The following is a 9,321-nucleotide window of genomic DNA, read 5'->3' as shown; positions in this document are numbered from 1 at the left end:
GTTAATACGTTATACCATATATCGTAGTACATCATAACGTTATACAATATAACGTAATATGTTATAACGTTATACCAAATAACGTAGTACGTTGTGACGTTATACAATATAACGTAGTACATCATAACGTTATGCCATACAACGTAATACGTTAGAACGTTATACCATATAACGTAATACGTTTTATCGTTATACCATATAACGTAATACGTTATACCTTTATACCATATAACGTAGTACGTTATAACGTTATACAATATAATGTAGTACGTCATAACGTTATACCATAAAACATAGTACGTTATAACGTTATACCACATAACGTAATACGTTTTATCGTTATACCATATAACGTAATACGTTAATACGTTATACCATATATCGTAGTACGTCATAACGTTATACAATATAACGTAGTACGTCATAACGTTATATCATACAACGTAATACGTTACAACGTTATACCATATATCGTAATACGTTTTATCGTTATACCATATAACGTAATACGTTAATACGTTATACCATATATCGTAGTACGTTATAACGTTATACAATATAACGTAGAACGTCATAACCTTATACAATATAACGTAGTACGTCATAACGTTATACCATATAACGTAGTACGTTATAACGTTATACCATATATTGTAGTACGTCATAACGTTATACAATATAACGTAATACGTTATAACGTTATACCATATAACGTAGTACGTTATGACGTTATACAATATAACGTAGTACGTCATAACGTTATATCATACAACGTAATACGTTACAACGTTATACCATATAACGTAGTACGTTATAACGTTATACAATATAATGTAGTACGTCATAACGTTATACCATATAACGTAGTACGTTATAACGTTATACCATATAACGTAATACGTTAATACGTTACACCATATATCGTAGTACATCATAACGTTATACAATATAACGTAATATGTTATAACGTTATACCAAATAACGTAGTACGTTGTGACGTTATACAATATAACGTAGTACATCATAACGTTATGCCATACAACGTAATACGTTAGAACGTTATACCATATAACGTAATACGTTTTATCGTTATACCATATAACGTAATACGTTATACCTTTATACCATATAACGTAGTACGTTATAACGTTATACAATATAATGTAGTACGTCATAACGTTATACCATATAACGTAGTACGTTATAACGTTATACCACATAACGTAATACGTTACAACATTATACCATATAACGTATTACGTTATAACGTTATACCATATAACGCAAAACGTTATAACGTTATACCATATAACGTAATACGTTACAACGTTATACCATATAACGTAATACGTTTTATCGTTATACCATATAACGTAATACGTTAATACGTTATACCATATATCGTAGTGCGTCATAACGTTATACAATATAACGTAGTACGTCATAACGTTATACAATATAACGTAGTGCGTTATAACGTTATACCATACAACGATATACGTTACAACGTTATACCATATAACGTAGTACGTTATAACGTTATACCATATAACGTAATACGTTAATACGTTATACCATATATCGTAGTACGTTATAACATTATACCATATAACGTAATACGTTATACCTTTATACCATATAACGTAGTACGTTATAACGTTATACAATATAATGTAGTACGTCATAACGTTATACCATATAACGTAGTACGTTATTACGTTATACCATATAACGTAATACGTTAATACGTTATACCATATAACGTAGTACGTTATAACGTTATACAATATAACGTAGTACGTCATAACGTTATACCATATAACGTAGTACGTTATAACGTTATACCACATAACGTAATACGTTACAACGTTATACCATATAACGTAATAAGTTTTATCGTTATACCATATAACGTAATACGTTACACCTTTATGCCATATAACGTAGTACGTTATAACGCTATACAATATAATGTAGTACGTCATAACGTTATACCATATAACGTAATACCTTAATACGTTATACTATATATCGTAGTACGTCATAACGTTATACAATATAACGTAGTACGTTATAACGTTATACCATATAAAGTAATACGTTAATACGTTATACCATATATCGTAGTACGTCATAACGTTATACAATATAACGTAATACGTTATAACGTTATACCATATAACGTAGTACGTTATGACGTTATACAATATAATGTTGTACGTCATAACGTTATACCATACAAGGTAATACGTTACAACGTTATACCATATAACGTAATACGTTTTATCGTTATACCATATAACGTAATACGTTATACCTTTATACCATATAACGTAGTACGTTATAACGTTATACAATATAATGTAGTACGCCATAACGTTATACCATATAACGTAGTACGTTATTACGTTATACCATATAACGTAATACGTTAATACGTTATACCATATAACGTAGTACGTCATAACGTTATATCGTTATACCATACAACGTAATACGTTACAACGTTATACCACATAACGTAATCCGTTATATCGTTATACAATATAACGTAATACGTTATAACGTTATACCATATAACGTAGTACGTTTTAACGTTATACAATATAATGTAGTACGTCATAACGTTATACCATATAACGTAGTACGTTATAACGTTATACCATATAACGTAATTCGTTAATACGTTATACCATATATCGTAGTACATCATAACGTTATACAATATAACGTAATATGTTATAACGTTATACCAAATAACGTAGTACGTTGTGACGTTATACAATATAACGTAGTACATCATAACGTTATGCCATACAACGTAATACGTTAGAACGTTATACCATATAACGTAATACGTTTTATCGTTATACCATATAACGTAATACGTTATACCTTTATACCATATAACGTAGTACGTTATAACGTTATACAATATAATGTAGTACGTCATAACGTTATACCATATAACGTAGTACGTTATAACGTTATACCACATAACGTAATACGTTACAACATTATACCATATAACGTATTACGTTATAACGTTATACCATATAACGCAAAACGTTATAACGTTATACCATATAACGTAATACGTTACAACGTTATACCATATAACGTAATACGTTTTATCGTTATACCATATAACGTAATACGTTAATACGTTATACCATATATCGTAGTGCGTCATAACGTTATACAATATAACGTAGTACGTCATAACGTTATACAATATAACGTAGTGCGTTATAACGTTATACCATATAACGTAATACGTTAATACGTTATACCATATATCGTAGTACGTCATAACGTTATACAATATAACGTAATATGTTATAACGTTATACCAAATAACGTAGTACGTTGTGACGGTATACAATATAACGTAGTACGTCATAACGTTATGCCATACAACGTAATACGTTACAACGTTATACCATATAACGTAATACGTTTTATCGTTATACCATATAACGTAATACGTTATACCTTTATACTATATAACGTATTACGTTATAACGTTATACAATATAATGTAGTTCGTCATAACGTTATACCATATAACGCAGTACGTTATAACGTTATACCATATAACGTAATTCGTTAATACGTTATACCATACATCGTAGTACGTCATAACGTTATACAATGTAACGTAGTACGTCATAACGTTATACCATATAACGTAGTACGTTATAACATTATACCATATAACGTAATACGTTACAACGTTATATCGTTATACCATATAACGTAATACGTTACAAAGTTATAACACATAACGTAATACGTTACAACGTTATACCATATAACGCAAAACGTTATAACGTTACACCATATAACGTAACACGTTACAACGTTATACCATATAACGCAAAGCGTTATAACGTTATACCATATAACGTAATACGTTATAACGTTATACCATACAACGTAATACGTTACAACGATATACCATATAATGTAATACGTTTTATCGTTATACCATATAACGTAGTACCTTATAACGTTATACAATATAACGTAGTACGTCATAACGTTATACCATATAACGTAGTACGTCATAACGTTATACCATATAACGTAATACGTTACACATTTATACCATATAACGTAGTACGTTATAACGTTATACAATATAATGTAGTACGTCATAACGTTATACAATATAACGTAATACGTTATAACGTTATACCATATAGCGTAGTACGTCATAACGTTATTCAATATATCGTAATACGTTATAACGTTATACCATATAACGTAGTACGTTATAACCTTATACAATATAACGTAGTACGTCATAACGTTATACCATATAACGTAGTACGTTATAACGTTATACCATATATTGTAGTACGTCATAACGTTATACAATATAACGTAATACGTTATAACGTTATACCATATAACGTAGTACGTTATGACGTTATACAATATAACGTAGTACGTCATAACGTTATATCATACAACGTAATACGTTACAACGTTATACCATATATCGTAATACGTTTTATCGTTATACCATATAACGTAATACGTTAATACGTTATACCATATATCGTAGTACGTTATAACGTTATACAATATAACGTAGTACGTCATAACGTTATACCATATAACGTAGTACGTTATAACATTATACCATATAACGTAATACGTTATACCTTTATACCATATAACGTAGTACGTTATAACGTTATACAATATAATGTAGTACGTCATAACGTTATACCATATAACGTAGTACGTTATAACGTTATACCACATAACGTAATACGTTACAACATTATACCATATAACGTATTACGTTATAACGTTATACCATATAACGCAAAACGTTATAACGTTATACCATATAACGTAATACGTTACAACGTTATACCATATAACGTAATACGTTTTATCGTTATACCATATAACGTAATACGTTAATACGTTATACCATATATCGTAGTGCGTCATAACGTTATACAATATAACGTAGTACGTCATAACGTTATACAATATAACGTAGTGCGTTATAACGTTATACCATACAACGATATACGTTACAACGTTATACCATATAACGTAGTACGTTATAACGTTATACCATATAACGTAATACGTTAATACGTTATACCATATATCGTAGTACGTTATAACATTATACCATATAACGTAATACGTTATACCTTTATACCATATAACGTAGTACGTTATAACGTTATACAATATAATGTAGTACGTCATAACGTTATACCATATAACGTAGTACGTTATTACGTTATACCATATAACGTAATACGTTAATACGTTATACCATATAACGTAGTACGTTATAACGTTATACAATATAACGTAGTACGTCATAACGTTATACCATATAACGTAGTACGTTATAACGTTATACCACATAACGTAATACGTTACAACGTTATACCATATAACGTAATAAGTTTTATCGTTATACCATATAACGTAATACGTTACACCTTTATGCCATATAACGTAGTACGTTATAACGCTATACAATATAATGTAGTACGTCATAACGTTATACCATATAACGTAATACCTTAATACGTTATACTATATATCGTAGTACGTCATAACGTTATACAATATAACGTAGTACGTTATAACGTTATACCATATAAAGTAATACGTTAATACGTTATACCATATATCGTAGTACGTCATAACGTTATACAATATAACGTAATACGTTATAACGTTATACCATATAACGTAGTACGTTATGACGTTATACAATATAATGTTGTACGTCATAACGTTATACCATACAAGGTAATACGTTACAACGTTATACCATATAACGTAATACGTTTTATCGTTATACCATATAACGTAATACGTTATACCTTTATACCATATAACGTAGTACGTTATAACGTTATACAATATAATGTAGTACGCCATAACGTTATACCATATAACGTAGTACGTTATTACGTTATACCATATAACGTAATACGTTAATACGTTATACCATATAACGTAGTACGTCATAACGTTATATCGTTATACCATACAACGTAATACGTTACAACGTTATACCACATAACGTAATCCGTTATATCGTTATACCATATAACGTAATACGTTATAACGTTATACCATATAGCGTAGAACGTCATAACGTTATACAATATAACGTAATACGTTATAACGTTATACCATATAACGTAGTACGTTATAACGTTATACAATATAATGTAGTACGTCATAACGTTATACCATATAACGTAGTACGTTATAACGTTATACCACATAACGTAATACGTTACAACATTATACCATATAACGTATTACGTTATAACGTTATACCATATAACGCAAAACGTTATAACGTTATACCATATAACGTAATACGTTACAACGTTATACCATATAACGTAATACGTTTTATCGTTATACCATATAACGTAATACGTTAATACGTTATACCATATATCGTAGTGCGTCATAACGTTATACAATATAACGTAGTACGTCATAACGTTATACAATATAACGTAGTGCGTTATAACGTTATACCATACAACGATATACGTTACAACGTTATACCATATAACGTAGTACGTTATAACGTTATACCATATAACGTAATACGTTAATACGTTATACCATATATCGTAGTACGTCATAACGTTATACAATATAACGTAATATGTTATAACGTTATACCAAATAACGTAGTACGTTGTGACGGTATACAATATAACGTAGTACGTCATAACGTTATGCCATACAACGTAATACGTTACAACGTTATACCATATAACGTAATACGTTTTATCGTTATACCATATAACGTAATACGTTATACCTTTATACTATATAACGTATTACGTTATAACGTTATACAATATAATGTAGTTCGTCATAACGTTATACCATATAACGCAGTACGTTATAACGTTATACCATATAACGTAATTCGTTAATACGTTATACCATACATCGTAGTACGTCATAACGTTATACAATGTAACGTAGTACGTCATAACGTTATACCATATAACGTAGTACGTTATAACATTATACCATATAACGTAATACGTTACAACGTTATATCGTTATACCATATAACGTAATACGTTACAAAGTTATAACACATAACGTAATACGTTACAACGTTATACCATATAACGCAAAACGTTATAACGTTACACCATATAACGTAACACGTTACAACGTTATACCATATAACGCAAAGCGTTATAACGTTATACCATATAACGTAATACGTTATAACGTTATACCATACAACGTAATACGTTACAACGATATACCATATAATGTAATACGTTTTATCGTTATACCATATAACGTAGTACCTTATAACGTTATACAATATAACGTAGTACGTCATAACGTTATACCATATAACGTAGTACGTCATAACGTTATACCATATAACGTAATACGTTACACATTTATACCATATAACGTAGTACGTTATAACGTTATACAATATAATGTAGTACGTCATAACGTTATACAATATAACGTAATACGTTATAACGTTATACCATATAGCGTAGTACGTCATAACGTTATTCAATATATCGTAATACGTTATAACGTTATACCATATAACGTAGTACGTTATAACCTTATACAATATAACGTAGTACGTCATAACGTTATACCATATAACGTAGTACGTTATAACGTTATACCATATATTGTAGTACGTCATAACGTTATACAATATAACGTAATACGTTATAACGTTATACCATATAACGTAGTACGTTATGACGTTATACAATATAACGTAGTACGTCATAACGTTATATCATACAACGTAATACGTTACAACGTTATACCATATATCGTAATACGTTTTATCGTTATACCATATAACGTAATACGTTAATACGTTATACCATATATCGTAGTACGTTATAACGTTATACAATATAACGTAGTACGTCATAACGTTATACCATATAACGTAGTACGTTATAACATTATACCATATAACGTAATACGTTATACCTTTATACCATATAACGTAGTACGTTATAACGTTATACAATATAATGTAGTACGTCATAACGTTATACCATATAACGTAGTACGTTATTACGTTATACCATATAACGTAATACGTTAATACGTTATACCATATAACGTAGTACGTCATAACGTTATATCGTTATACCATACAACGTAATACGTTACAACGTTATACCACATAACGTAATCCGTTATATCGTTATACCATATAACGTAATACGTTATAACGTTATACCATATAGCGTAGAACGTCATAACGTTATACAATATAACGTAATACGTTATAACGTTATACCATATAACGTAGTACGTTACAACGTTATACAATATAATGTAGTACGTCATAACGTTATACCATATAACGTAGTACGTTATAACGTTATACCATATAACGTAATACGTTAATACGTTATACCATATATCGTAGTACATCATAACGTTATACAATATAACGTAATATGTTATAACGTTATACCAAATAACGTAGTACGTTGTGACGTTATACAATATAACGTAGTACATCATAACGTTATGCCATACAACGTAATACGTTAGAACGTTATACCATATAACGTAATACGTTTTATCGTTATACCATATAACGTAATACGTTATGCCTTTATACCATATAACGTAGTACGTTATAACGTTATACAATATAATGTAGTACGTCATAACGTTATACCATAAAACATAGTACGTTATAACGTTATACCACATAACGTAATACGTTACAACATTATACCATATAACGTATTACGTTATAACGTTATACCATATAACGCAAAACGTTATAACGTTATACCATATAACGTAATACGTTACAACGTTATACCATATAACGTAATACGTTTTATCGTTATACCATATAACGTAATACGTTAATACGTTATACCATATATCGTAGTACGTCATAACGTTATACAATATAACGTAATATGTTATAACGTTATTCCAAATAACGTAGTACGTTGTGACGGTATACAATATAACGTAGTACGTCATAACGTTATGCCATACAACGTAATACGTTACAACGTTATACCATATAACGTAATACGTTTTATCGTTATACCATATAACGTAATACGTTATACCTTTATACCATATAACGTATTACGTTATAACGTTATACAATATAATGTAGTTCGTCATAACGTTATACCATATAACGCAGTACGTTATAACGTTATACCATATAACGTAATTCGTTAATACGTTATACCATACATCGTAGTACGTCATAACGTTATACAATGTAACGTAGTACGTCATAACGTT

The sequence above is a fragment of the Bombus huntii genome, chromosome 4, assembly GCF_024542735.1.
Source record: "Bombus huntii isolate Logan2020A chromosome 4, iyBomHunt1.1, whole genome shotgun sequence".
Lineage (NCBI taxonomy): Eukaryota > Metazoa > Arthropoda > Insecta > Hymenoptera > Apidae > Bombus > Bombus huntii.
This window is presented reverse-complemented; position numbering follows the sequence as displayed.